General features: G+C 43.6%; 1 long non-coding RNA gene across 2 annotated transcripts in view; it reads right to left on the bottom strand.

Moving 5' to 3' along the window:
• Window positions 1–13,370, bottom strand: part of LOC145723825 (uncharacterized) — a 76,959-nt gene extending 63,589 nt beyond the window's left edge. Inside the window, exon 1 of one of the 2 annotated variants that reach the window (XR_014149147.1) lies at window positions 13,276–13,370. This is a non-coding gene — a long non-coding RNA (uncharacterized LOC145723825). The remainder of the gene's footprint in view (window positions 1–13,275) is intronic. The other variant, XR_014149148.1, reaches the window with a different exon arrangement.
• Window positions 13,371–14,606: the final 1,236 nt, after the last annotated feature.

Below are 14,606 nucleotides of genomic sequence, written 5' to 3'. Positions count from 1 at the left end.
GAAATCTGGAATTGTGATGCCACCAGCTTTGCTTTTCTTTTTCAACATTCCTCTGGCTATTCGGGATCTTTTCTGGTTCCATACAAATTTTAGGATTATTTGTTCCATTTCTTTGAAAAAAGTGGATGGTATTTTGATAGGGATTGCTTTAAATGTGTAGATTGCTCTAGGTAGCATTGACATCTTCACAATATTTGTTCTTCTAATCCATGAGCATGGAACGTTTTTCCATTTTTTTGTGTCTTCCTGAATTTCTTTCATGAGTATTCTATAGTTTTCTGAGTACAGATTCTTTGTCTCTTTGGTTAGATTTATTCCTAGGTATCTTATGGTTTTGGGCGCAATTGTAAGTGGGATCGACTCCCTAATTTCTCTTTCTTCTCTCTTGTTGTTGGTGTATAGAAATGCAACTGATTTCTGTGCATTGATTTTATATCCTGCCACTTTACTGAATTCTTGTATGAGTTTTAGCAGTTTTGGGGTGGAGTCTTTTGGGTTTTCCACATAAAGTATTATATCATCTAGAAGGCACAGTTCTAAATGACTCATTGCTTAAGAGAAAAGCACCATGACAATCATACAATATTTAGGAGTGAATGACAGAGGAAGAAAGCAAATCTGTGGGGAGGAGCAATGGAACTCCTGGTTTAATTCTCTATGGTGCTTAACTGTTCTTTTTATCAGAGGGTGAGGCAATATGTCTTCTGTCTCTCTATTCTGGGAAATTTCCAGACATGATCTTCAAGTTTCAACTATTACATTTTTTTGTTTGTATTTTACCAATCACAAATTTAACTTCCAGAAATCCTTTTGTTGTTGTTGTTCCCTAATTGTTCCATTTAAATAGCAGCTTGTTCTCATTTTATAGCTGCAACATCTTGTTAAATGAATCTGTTAATATAAATTTAAGCGTTGTGGGGGTCATGGTGTTTTACATTGTTTCATTTGCTGAATTACTTGTTTCCCCAGGAGTCTGTTATGTTTGCTTTCCTGGGTTTCTGCTTTCATACTGTTAGTTTTCTTCATATGTGTCTTAGCGATCTCTAAAAGCAGATCTTGAGACAAGGATTGAGTGCAAGTAGTCCATTTGTTAACTGAGCTGATTCCAGTTTTTAGCTATCACAAATAAAGCTGTGACAAACATGTGTATAGAGGATTTTGTGAGAATATAAATTTTCATTCTTAGGGATACATTCCCGAGTGCAATTGCTGAGTTATATAGTAATTGTATGTTTAATTCTATAAAGAACTGTCACATGGTTTTGGAAGTGGCTAAACCATTTTATAGTCCCACCAACAATGCATGAGCAATCCAATTTTTTGCATCCTCACCAGCATTTGGTGTTGGCACTATTTTTTATTTTAGCCACTCTGATAGATGTGTACTGATAGCAGTGCTGCTTTTAACTTGCATTTCCCTGACAGGTAATGATGTTGAACATCTTTTCATGTGCTTGTTTCCATCCATACATCCTCTTTAGAGAATTTGTTTTTTGTGTTTGCTGTCCATTTTCTAATTGAACTGTTTGCTTTTTACTCTTAAGTTTTGCTAGTTTTTCTCCCCGTATATTCTGCATAGCTCTTCCTGGGTCTTGAGACTTAGCCTCCATAATTGTCTGATCTGATGCCTACAAATAAACATGTAAATGTGTACGTATATAATTTATATGTATATATAATGATCTATATGTGTATATATTTATTATAAAGAATACATTTGATGTATTATCAAGAATCATATGATTATAGTGGCTGAGAAGTTTCAAGATCTGCAGTCAGAGAACCAAGAGAGCTGATGCTGTAACTTCCAGTCTGAAATATACAGAGATATATAGATATCCTCTTGGTTCTGCTTCTCTGAAAAACCCTGGCTAATATACCATCTGAAGCCATCTCACTCAATTTGGAACATTCTAAGTGCTCCAGAGAAACAGGGCACAATAACCCTGTGGTCCTCCTGCCTTTCCCTAGCAGGCCTGGGAACTGAGAATGAGGGGACAAGGATGATATTCCACTTAAGAGGCTACCAGGAAGATCTTTAGGGCTCCCCTACTCCCCAACAGCCCATGAGGTCTGTGAGGCTGGGGTCCTGTCTGCATGATGCAGGGTGCTCAGGAATATCTCCCAGAGGGAGCTGGAGGCCTCTAACAAGCAGGATATTTGGAACCCATTGCTCCATTGAGTGAAGGCTGTTTCAGTGACTGCCTCCAAATCACCAGCGATAAGAACATAAGCTTCTGGGGCCCCTGGGGGGCTCAGTCGGTCAAGCGCCTAACTCTTGATTTCAGCTCAGGTCATGATCTCGGTGTCGTGAGAGAGTGCCCTGTGTCGGGCTCCACGTGGAGCCTGCTTAGGATTCTCTTTCTCCTCTCTCTGCCCCTCTACCTCCCCCATGTGCACCACGTGCTCTCTCTCACATAAATAAATCTTTTTTTTAAAAAAAAGCACATAAGCTTCCTTCCATCATGACTTGACGTAAATACACATCCATAAGTGGAGATACACTTCTGTCTACCTCCTCTTCCCACCTAGGTTGAATTAAGACAGCCTCTGGCAAACCTCCAGCATCCTGCCTTTTACAGATTACTTCCTGTATTATTTGTTTAGAAACTGTTTTCTCAAATAACTCAAATCCTTTTGCCCCATAATAGTCTATAGCACCATTTAGATTAAGTTTTCAAACGGAGAGTTAAAGTGGTCTCATAGCAACATTACAAAATTATCTCTCAGACTGTCTGATAATTGTCATTTTGGTCCAAGGGAAACCAGGGACATTGCCCAGAGACATGGAGGGTAGGGTGGCAAGAAGAGAATCTTCAAGGCCTAATTCCTGGCTCACAGTTCTGAATTGGAAACACCTGACCTGGCTACATTATTTCGGACAAGCTTAGTTCACACTTTCTCGAATGGCTTTTGCATCCCTTGGTTTAAAAACAACAACAACAACAAAAAACTAACATTCTTCAGAAGGAGCCCTTGAAACACAAAGCTTCTCAATTCTCCCTTGGTGGGCAGTTATTTTCCTATTCAGTTTGTGCTATGTGAGGAAAAATCATCACGATTCCAGAAATTACCATTTTTAAGTGCCAGTACCATGCTGGGTATTAACTGAGGCCCTCTGGACAATGGTAACACCTGGATGCTGGTGGGCGAGGCAAGGACAGCAGTTCTCATAGTCCTGCTCTCAGGCCCCACTCTGCTGGAAAGAGCATGTCCAAGGAGCTTGGCACTAGGAGGCTATGGGGAATGTGTTCCCAACCTCCCTCAATTTTTTATGTTAAAACCATTAGCTACACAAGACTCTGCGTGCTCTCAAAACACTTAGGGAAACCTAAGTATAAATTAGTGTCTTTCCTTTTACTTCACAGATGATACAACAAACTTCTAAAAGCTAATTTTCTTACTATTAAGAAAATAGACTTACACGGAACACAGAGTCATTGACTCCAGTGACCTTGGGGTCTAGAGAGATGCTATAACGATACGACCAGGTGTCAGATAGTGGGTCAGTCCTTAGATGTGTGACCAATAAGCTCAGGTCGGTTGTCACCTATGACCAGTACCTTGAGATTTGAACATCTTGAGTTTAAAGTAGCTTGCACCACCATCATGATTACCAACCACCCCAGTTTCTAGAATCCCTGCCATTTGCGTTATGTCTGAACATTCTCTTCCAAAGCTTTTCCTTGAGGAGGGAAAAGGGGAAACAAAAGGTAGAAGTAGATGGTGTGTTGAAAGGGGTAAGAAAGGTGCATTTTCACAGAGACCGACTGGCAGCCCACACTTTGGCTCTAATGGAGGGATTTTAGGCACGGGTAGTAGATGCTGTGGGAAGTAGATGACTTCTGCATAGAGGGGAGAGTGGAGGGGAGCATATTTAGCTGCTCCCTAAATTCTCTGAATGATCGCCAGTTGCCCACTCTGCTTACGCTAGCTCCAAAGTGTGGTTGGGAGGAAAGAGGTTTTACAGTTTTTCTCAAACATAAGCATGCACAAAAATCAGTAGGAGGGCTTGTGAAAACATAGATTCCTGGTCTTCACCTGCAAGAGTCTGTGATTCAGCAGGACTGGGGAGGGATCTATGATTTGAAGTTCTACCGGGTTCACTGATGATGCTGGTTCATGGACTGCCCTCTGAGGAGCCCCGGAATAGGGGACATGGGCCATCGCTTACCACTAAATAACTGAGGGCCATCTCTTTAGCGGACTTATCATGTTCTCCCTCTTTCCTCCTTCGTCTGCCCTCCCCTGGCTAGAATCTCATATATTTGACTCTAGGCAATTGGAGAAGAGAGAGGAAGGGAGGGTAGGAGGAGGGGGGACAGGAAGGCAGGGAGGGAGAAGACACCACCACACTCCATTCTGGAATGCTGCAACTCATTAGCAGCTTTCACTTCAGGGAGGAGATGGCCAGCTGAGGCCTCTCTACAAAACAACTGAGGTCAGGGGTCATTTCTTTATGGGAAGCTTGTTACTACCAGTGACTTCCTCCAGAAAGATTAGGTTCTTCATGTTCAAAAATATTTTAAGCCCTCTTTTTTAAAAAATCAGAACTGTTGGCAAGACAGAGAAAAGGCAGGGTGTTGTCTTGTTTTTAAGAAGTTACCATGTTTTCATATTGACTAGAAAGCTGGAAAAGAGGAAACATCCTTCTAGGAAAGTCCTGCAAACAACCAAATAACAAATTGTAGTGTCCCAGGCCTGGGCTGTGAGGAGACTCAGGTCCTGCCCCAGAGAGTGGGTGTCAGTAAGGAGAGAGAATGACCGCCCAATGAAGAGTGAGTGACTGCAAGATGCACAGGGCCTGAGTCAGCCATAAGGAGATGCAGCGGAGTTGGGACATGTTGTCCAGAGACACTTGCTCCCTCAGCTGCCAAGAGTGTTGACTCTCTCTCCTCCCTGGGATGGGGCTATCTCCCCAAAGGTTACATCCCTTCTTGGGGGCAGCCATTTCTATGGACTGACCAATGCGGGGCTTCAAAGACTGGATCCCTGTGGTAGTAAATTTTATGTGTCGAATTGGCTGGGCCATGATGCCCAGATATTGGGTCAAACATTAATCTGAATGTTTCTGTGAAGGTGGGGTTTTTTGGGGGGGGGGTGGGCGGAAGGGGGATGAGATTAACATTTAAATTGGTGGACTCCCAATTTGAGTAAAGCACATTGCCCTCCATAATGTGGGTGGGCCTCATCTAATCAGTTGAAAGCTTACTAGAATAATGACTGACTTTCCCCAAGCAAGAAGGAATTCTGCCAGCAGATTACCTTTAGACTCGAACTGCAACAATTTCCTGAGCCTCCAACCTGCTGGCCTACCCCATCTGATTTTGGACATGCCAGTTTCCACAATGGGGCAAGCCAATTCCTTAAAATCAATCTCCTTCCCTCTCATATGTATATATATTTATATTTATATTTATACTTATATTTATATTTATATTTATATTTATATTTATATTTATATCTATCTCCAGCCTGAGGGACATATTCCACGCCCTATTCTGGGATTCTGAAGTTAGAGTGATGCCCAAGGGGCCACACCCCTGGTAGGAGTCACTTCATGCTAAAGCTACATTCCTTCTTCCTGCTGGCAAAGAAAGCTCCAGGTGATCTTTCCACTTCCTCACAGTGCATCTCAGAGATCGCAGAGACCCTTTGTCTCTCACAACCCACATCAACCCCAGCAAGGATCCCTGATTGGCTGGGTTATATGAACAGTGTTCTGATTGGCCAGCTTCAGTATGTGTTCCCACCCCTTGGCTGGCAAGGCTCTCCAGAAGCATCTGGCATGGAGGAGGGGCAGTTTCCCAAAGAGAGGACCTGGAGACAGAATAAGAATATATAAGCCTTTGTGACCAAAGAAACTGGCCTGTTTTGGAGCGACGGAGCAATTATTTTCTGCCTAATTAGCTCTAGAGTGTGGGATATGGAAGGCTACGTTGGCCCGTCTCCCACAGTTGTTCTTTCTCTAGTTTTCTGGCAACAGGTCTGAGGCTGGCTGGGTGAGAGAGCTAAGGACTTTTTGGGCACAGGTCCCAAGGTCTAGATTTGGAGAAAAGAGTGGGAAGGTCCTACTTTGGCTTCAAATCTCATCCAGCTTCTCCAATCTGTCTGATACCAGAGAGTTCTGAATTTGGTGGACTATCCGGTATTTCCCAGCCATTGATGACGTCTTGGTTTTCATGTGTCTCATGACCCTCTATCATCAGAACCCAGAATGGAGAGGGGGTGATTCTTGGGCCCACACCCCCAAATGTTATTAGCTGTTATCATCTGTCTTTACCACTTCCCTCAGAACAGGGCCATCTGACTTAGCTACCACTCTACCCCCAGCATCTAGAACAGAGGAGGTGCTCAATATATACAGGTTACCTAATGAATAAGTTTGGCCAGAAATGCATCCTTCGATTTTGTTTCCCTTCTTAATGGTGACACGTTGACAAACACTGGAAGCAAAGCATTTAGCCCACTGGAAATAAAAGGCATACCTTGCTGCTGCCAGAAATTCTTTGCAAAGTTTCCCTTGCCAGAGAGCCCTGTGTGGGAGTTTTCTGCAAAGCAATAAATAATAACTTACATCCACCCTCCACAGGCACATTTCATTTTATTGGCTAAATATAAACGGGTAACTGCAGGCCTCTTCAGGGAGGCCCACGCTGTATGTCTCCACCTTCCCTAGATGGGGCTGTGTCCCTAGGCTACCTGCCTCCTCCCTCCCCAGAAACAGCCCCCATGGGACCAACCCCCCAGACTCCTGGGGCCGAAGGAGGACTGGTACTGTCAACTGCCAACATGCTGTCCCTTTATCTCATCCTGTAGATAAGATCATTCCTTAACACAGAAGAAGGGCTTCATCTCACAAGATCCTTCAGGGATGACTCAAATTCCAAGTCCCCAGAAATGAGGCAGAGCCAAAAATGAGCATTTCCCATAGAGACAGCACTGCTCCTCAATGAAGGGAAAATTCCTCTGGCTTTGGTGGCCACTCTTCTATCACGTCCCGAAAAGCACCTCTTTCATCTCTTTAGCTTCAGCTCTCCAGATTTATTCTAGGGGATGTTCCCCGTCACCACCCCTTTCCTCCTGTGGAATAGCTCCTGGGTGCCCGTAGGCTCATGACCTTGGCACATGATCCTTGGAATTGGTGGAACGTGTGATTCCCCCACCAGACTTTGAGAACATCGTGAATAGAAACCATGTCATGTTTATCTTTAAATCCCCGGAGCCTAATACATAGCAGACCCTCCATAAACATGCTCTAAATGAATGGCGGATGCATACATGAGTGCGTGCCTAAATGAATGAATACTCTGCCTAATGTTCTTTATATCCATTATATTGTGGACTCATCATATCAAGTCCACAAATAGGAATGCTTATCCGTGTCCTGTCCCCATGATTTAGGAGGAAGAATTGAGATCAAAGATAATTAAACTACTTGTGTAAGTTCACCTAGTGAGTGAATGGCAGAATCAGGATTTGAACCCTGGGGAGTCTGGTTTCAAAACCGATCCCTCTTCCCATCCCTCAAGACATCTTCTAGCCAATTGAAAGTTTTATGGCCCCAAATCCTACCCAGAGTATTGTCTTTCTACAGGCTCCCCTCAACATCTGCAGGCAAGACTTGAAAGAAGGGAGAAGTGAAGACGATGGGGAGGGGTAACGGATGGGTGAGAAGCGGACTAAGTCCTCTCAGCTCTTGTCAGCCTGCTTTAAAATGCAAATCTTGAATGAAGCTGAAGAGAGGTGATTATTGAACCACATGCAGCCACTATTACCAGTTCTTTCATTCCCTTCAGTAGTCAGGAGAGAGGCAAGTCTTCTAGAGAAGTGAAAACACTGATGGAGGAATGTGGGAATGAAACAGATGCCAAACACTCTCTTTGATCCAAAAGGCACATGCTATAAGAGAAAGAGGTTGGAGTAAGCAGCAAAGATGTCTCCATTTTAAAACCACTTAGCTTGGACCCTGCTCACTCTTTAGTCTACACCACTGCCACCTCCATTTAAAAAAAAAAAAGTTTTTAATTGACATACGAGACTTTTTTAAAGTATATTTTACTCTATTTGACAGATTAGCTAATCTTTTCAACATAAAATTAATTGTTTGGGGGTTCCTTTGCATTCTTTGCAAATTAAAATCTCAAGAGCATGAGCCAAAATTTGGAAGATTCACAAAACTAGTGTAGACAGAACAGGTTTAACACTCTACTTCCACTTCTTCCTCCTATATGCACGGTACACATCTCTAACCGATCACAGCACTGAACTCACATGAGGCCCCAGAACAATGCTTCACACGTTGCTGTAGGAGGGCTCTAATAATCTGCTAGAACATCACACGGACAATCATCCTGCCATTCCTGGCAGTGGGACACATGTCGACTTAGGAACTAGGGTGCCTGTATTCTAGCTGCAACTTTCATCTAATGGTTATAGGACTAGAAACGCGTAATTGACCCTATTGGCATCATTGTTTTCATACATAAAATAGAGTTCATAAAAGCTGTACCAAAATTGGTTCAGGGAAATAGATGGCCCCAAACTGCAAGAATGACAGAAGTTTATATTCAATGTGGGAATGAGTCTATCACATCCTGAAAAATGAGCCTGAGGTCACTTGATTAAAAATATTGACTAGAAAGTTGATGGTAGCGAATCTGTGAAGGAAAGAAGATTGTAAGCAACATCAAATAAAAACACAGGCAGAGAATAAACTCCAGGGAAAGGGAAGTGTTAGAGAGCTCCGAGCGAAAAATTAATCGGCCCAAAGAATGAGCTGGGGTTCTCAAGTGTTTGCCAGTGTGATTATTTGGGGAAGAGGGTGTTTTAGCTTCCTAGGGCTTCCGTTACGTACAACAAATTAGATGACTTAAGCCACAGAAATTTTTTTTGCCTCACGGATCTGGAGGCTAGAAGTTCAAGATCAAAGTATCAGCAAGGTTGGTTCCTTCTGAGATCTGTGAGGTAGAATCTATTCCATGCCTCTGCCCCAGCTTCTGGTAGTTGACTGGCAATCTTGTCCATTGACTTGCAGAAATATCACCCTGATCTCTGCCTATGTTCTCCCTGTGTGCAAGTGTGTGTCCAAACTTCCCCTTTTTATAAGGACACTAGTCCTATTGGATTAGGGCCCACCCTAACGACCTTGTTGTAACTAATTACATCTGCAATGACCCTATTTCCAAGTAAGGTCACATCCTGAGGTGCTGGAGGTTTGAGCTCCAACATATTAATTCTGGATGGACACAATTCAACCCGTAACAGGGAAATGTCATCAGGGCCACTCAGTAACTCCCACCCCACCCCACCCCACCCCCCCGCGCCCGGTCTGTGGAAAGTAGCAACAGCCAGGCACCTATTCCTGCACCAGATCAGGACACAGGACAGCCAGCAGCCAGAGGAAGCACAGAGTCACAGGTGGTTACTTACCCCTCAGACAGAGGGGGGAACCCCCCGCCCACGAAACAATCTTTTAGCAGAACCCACCCAGGAGTGAGTCCTGTCTTCCCTTTTACACAATCACCAGTGGAAGCCTATTAATCACAGGAAGAATTTTAGAAAATAAAAACCAGCCATCTAATTATAACAGGAATAAGGGACGGAGACAAGCAGGGTTTATTCCAAGCATGCAATGATGTTTCAACAATTTGACATTTACTAACATAATTACATAACATCCAAGGGTGGGAGACAGAGTCTATAAATATCTCAATAGATGCATGTAATCAATTGTGTTCCTCTTCCCAGTTTTCTGTCCTTTCCTGTATCCACACTTTCTGCCATGTGACTTTGAGTTCCTTCCTCCAGAGGCAGAGCATACCTCCCCCACCTTCACACTGTTGTTGGGCTTTGCCATGTGACTTGGTTTCACCAATGAGAATGGGGTGGAAGTGGGTGTGTCTCAAGCCTAGCTCTTTTGTGGTATCCTTTGTTTCTGCTCATCTCCTCTTCTACTTCTGCCATCATCATAGAACCTTCCCTGGTGGATCACTAGTCCAAGAAGGATAAGAGATGTTTGTAACAGCCAAATCCTAGTCAACCCACAAATGTGTAAGTACTAATTATTGTACTAATCTACTGCGTATGGGGTGATTGTTACATAATTGTTATTGTGGCAATCGTGGACTGATACAATGCAGAAAGGCCGTTAGTAAAATTCAACACTGGTCTCTGATCTAAAACAAACCCCCACACACATAATCACACAACTGTTTGCAAACTGCATTCAGCTAATAGTAGGAAAAAAGTTTCTTTAAGAAAATTTTTAAAAATTTTTTCTGCAGGAAACTTGAAACAAGCTGAATGGTAAAACATTAGAAATAGTCACATGAAAGTCAGGAACAATACAGAGACGCTAGCCTTCAAGGATGTTTTGCAATAATAGGTCCTAGACAAAGAATAAAACAAGAAAAAAAAAATTAGACGTATAACTATTGGAAGAAAAGTGAGAAATATGTCCTTATTTACAATAATACAGCTGTTCATCTAACAAATATAAATCCACCAAAACCTTTTAGAACTAACACCAGAGTTCAGTAAATAATCAGACACAAGATCAGTAGATGACATTCAAAAGTTTTCTTCTATACGAACAAAAACCAAATAGAAAATTAGAAAGAATAATGGTAAAAAAAAATCTCATGTATGACAGTAACCAAAAAGAAAAAAAAAAAAAAAGCAGTGGTTACTTTTTTCCACAGGGTTCATAGATGTGTAAAGACTCAGTATTGATGGCAATGCCTTCCCAGATTGATCACTACATTGGGTTTACTCCCAACCATGGCCCCAGTATATTTCCTTTTTAGAGCACCTGACAAGCTGATTCCAAAACAATTAAAAACAACTTGTATGCAAAATGCCAAAGTAATGAATATACTGAGGAGGGGGGAAAAGGAATCATAGATATTCCAAAACATATTTAAGAAAAAAATTTTTTAAAGATTTATTTTATTTATTTTAGAGAGAGATAGAGAGAGAACACAAGCAGGAGGGGCAGAGGGAGAGGGAGAGAGAATCTCAAGCCGACTCCATGCTGAGCACGGGGCCTGATGCAGGACTCGATCTCACAACCTGAGCTGAAACCAAGAGTTGGATACTTAACTGACTACAATACTCAGGTGCCCCTAAGATAATTTTTAATTATATTGCTACAATAAAAAAAAAATGAAGGCAAAATTAAAATATTCAGGTAAAAATAAGCTTAGAGCATGTACTACGTACAGATCCTTCTTAAAGGAAGTTCTCAAGGACATGCTTCCAGTAGAAAGATCATGATCCCTGGAGGAAGGTCTGAGATGCAAGAAGGAATGGAGCACAAGTAAAGCAAGAAAAATATGTGAGCAAATCTAAGCAGAAACTGATTCAGAAAACAATAATCATATTAATGCCTGAGTTGTGTGCCAAAGTACTAAATACAGAACTAAAATTCTGGATATAAATTACAAGTAAGTAGAGAGGTAGGTGTCAAAATTAAAGTGCTCAAAGATTACCATAGGGCCCAGAAGGAGGGTAAAATTCTTGATTGGGAAGTCATTGAGTTAAATGTGCATGTTAAAATTTCAGTAACAAAGATAAAATAATGGAATAAAGCATATAACTTCAAAACCAAGATGCAAAAATTTCAATAAGGAGAAGTAAAAACCTCTCCCAACCCAAAAGTTGACAAGAAAGAGAAAAAACAAAAAACAAAAACAAAACAGAAAAAGTGGAATAAATAAAATGTCCAAAATAAAATGGTCGAAAAAAGCAGTTATACCAAGAATAACAATAAAAGAATATAAAGTAAAAATCTCTTATTAAAAAACAAAGCTGGATTCTTTTCCACTCCAACTACATTTTATTTACACTCAACGTATGAGGCACAGAAAGACTGGAAGGAAAGGGATAGAAGTAGATACCAGGCAAACAGCAACTAAAGAAAGTTAGTGTTGCTTTATTAATACCAAACACAATAGAGTTCAACACAGATAATCTTCCTGGAAATATACAGGCTTAGGGTGTATTAATGCAAGAAGAGAAAAATATTCTAAATTTGTATGCCTCTACACCAAAGCTTCAAAATGGGCGTGCTTGTGGTACATTTTTATGCCATTAACCGAAAGAGCAACCTTAATAACACAACTCAGTGGGACTTTTCCTCCTTAACACCCCCCCTCCCCCACCCTTCTCCCCAAGTCCTGCTTCCGAGGAACATCTCCAAAATAAGCCACCTGCACCAGCGTATTCAGGTTCTGCTGCAGGGAAGCAGGGCAGGCAGAATCAGCATGGGTGAGTGTTTCAGGAAATGTTCCTGAGGAGGTAGGACACAGCCCAGAGAAGTTTGGACGGGGTCTGGGAAGGGGAACGAAGAGGATCAGAGCAGGCACCGGAGCCTCAGCCCTGGGAACAGGCCTCAGGCAGCTGGGGAAACAGAGCTGGAGGATGTTTGGGGAAAAGGCAGGGGTGGGGGCTGCCCAGAAAAGGAGAAGGGCCACAGAGACTGCCCTTGGCATTCTCCCCTCCTGGCAACTCTGGTCTCCCTGAGGCCCTGGCAGAAATTGCACCCTGCTCTCTCTCTCTGGCTCCCACCCCCAACCTCACATTCCAGCAAAAGCTCAGTCTGGTACAGAAATGCAACGCTCACTTTTGGGCCCAGGTATCGCAAAATCAGAGACCTCTTCCAAAAACCTGCCATTGTGTTGCAATTTGTTGACAAAGATCACTGGAGGCCCTGAGCGGCCAACACACACGAACAGCAAGCTGTCCCAGGCGGAAGCCCCAGCCCCCAGTCTCTGTGGTTCTCAAGCAGCCTCCGAGTGAGGAAGGTCTTGGGCCCAGGGGCGTGGGTTCCGGGCCCAGCTGCAGATGACCTCCTGGCTTGGCGACCTCGGGATTGTCACTGACCCCCTCTTGGCCACCATTTCCCAGCTGTGTATTGGGACTAGGAGGACTCAGTCCTCTCCCTATCCCACAGGGTTTGCTTGTGTGAAGGCACGCGAGGCTGGCGTTTGAAGTGAAAGCAAAATGCTCTGTCGGGAACCTCAATTTGTATCCTGAGGTTCCTTTTTCCCTTCAAAAACCATTGATAGATGCTCACTTGATGTCTCATTGTATGCTCGGCATGGTGGGAAATTCCAAATGCCACGGCCACCCAGCCAAGAGCCTGTAGATGCCCCTCTTGTCACCTTAACAATTAGCTGGATGCTTGCCCCACGTCTGTCCTTCCATCCTTTCCTCAAGCTCTCATGTGAAACCTTGACTCCACCATGCCCCTCCCCCAGGATGCTGACTTACCTTCCTTCCTGTCAGGGTCTCCAGCTCTACTGCCTCTTCCCTCTCCTTCCCTGCATGCCCTCCTGTTTTTCTTATTCTAAAGAAATGTCTGTCTTGGGGCGCCTGGGTGGCTCAGATGGTTAAGCATCTGCCTTCGGCTCAGGTCATGATCCCAGGATCCTGGGATCGAGTCCCACATCGGGCTCCCGGCTCAGCGGGGAGCCTGCTTCTCCCTCTGACCCTCTCCCCTCTCATGCTGTTTCTCTCTCGCTCACTCTCTAAAAAATAAATAAAATCTTTAAAAAAAAAAAAAAGAAAAAAAGAAATGTCTGTCTTTACTGTTTCTTTGTCACATCTGTCCGCAGCATTGTCAACCAAGCTATACTCTCAGCCCTCAGCTCAGTCCAGACTGGGAGACTGCAAGCCCGTTCTGCCAAGGGGCAAAGAGTAAATATTTTAGGCTTTGCAAGCTATGTGGTCTCTGTCACAGCTACCCAACTCTGGCATTGTCACGCACAGGCGGCCATGGACGATAACATCAACATGGAGGCATGTCTGTGTCCCAATAAAACTTTGTTTATAAAGACAGGTTGGACTTGGCCCCCAGGCTGTAGTTTGTGGACTCCTGATCTTCTTAGCTGTTAATGTTCACATGAATCACCTGGGCATCTTGTTAAAATGCAGCCTCGGATTCAGGAGGTGGCGGCGGGGGGGGGGGGTCTGCGTTTCTTGCGAGCTCCCAGGTGAGGCTGATGAAGTTGGTCTCAGGAGCGAGGCTCTTGATGACTTCTGTGACAGGTACAGCTGACCAGCTGCCATCCCAAGCCCCTTCTCCCTTGTTGCCTTCCAAGAGAGGGGCTGGAAAAGCCAAATAAGCATTTTCATCTTCCCTTGCGGGTGTGTCCATGTGGACCAGCTCTGACCAACATGAGGAGAGCAAAAATGTGGAGGTCTTCCAAGAGGCTCATGAATCACACCCTTCTCCCTGTCCTGAGTTCTCAATAACTTGAGAATTAGGACAAAGGAGTGGCATGTGAAGGCTTGAACTATCACCCTTATTACTTAGAAAGGCTGTTATTGTGGAAAGCACAGTTTACTGTAAAATGGGCCTGATATCTGAATTGCAGAAAAAAGCAGACTTACCTAGCCCGCATGGACTGGGACCAACCTCCCCATCTGGGTGGAAGGATGGGGGTAAGACTTATGGCCCAAAGGAGCAGAAGAGAACTGGTACCTGCAGACAGGCTCCCTCCCTAGCAGAACACTGGAGTTTACTCTTCCCAAATTTAGCCACCAGCCACATTCCACTTCCCCTGGGATAGGGTAAATAAAGGGCAGAGGGAAGCTGGAAG

The sequence above is a fragment of the Leptonychotes weddellii genome, chromosome 10 (genome assembly GCF_054177405.1).
Source record: "Leptonychotes weddellii isolate Sample4059 chromosome 10, ASM5417740v2, whole genome shotgun sequence".
NCBI lineage: Eukaryota > Metazoa > Chordata > Mammalia > Carnivora > Phocidae > Leptonychotes > Leptonychotes weddellii.
Note: the sequence above shows the minus strand (reverse complement) of the source record. Positions and strands in the feature narration are given on the sequence as shown.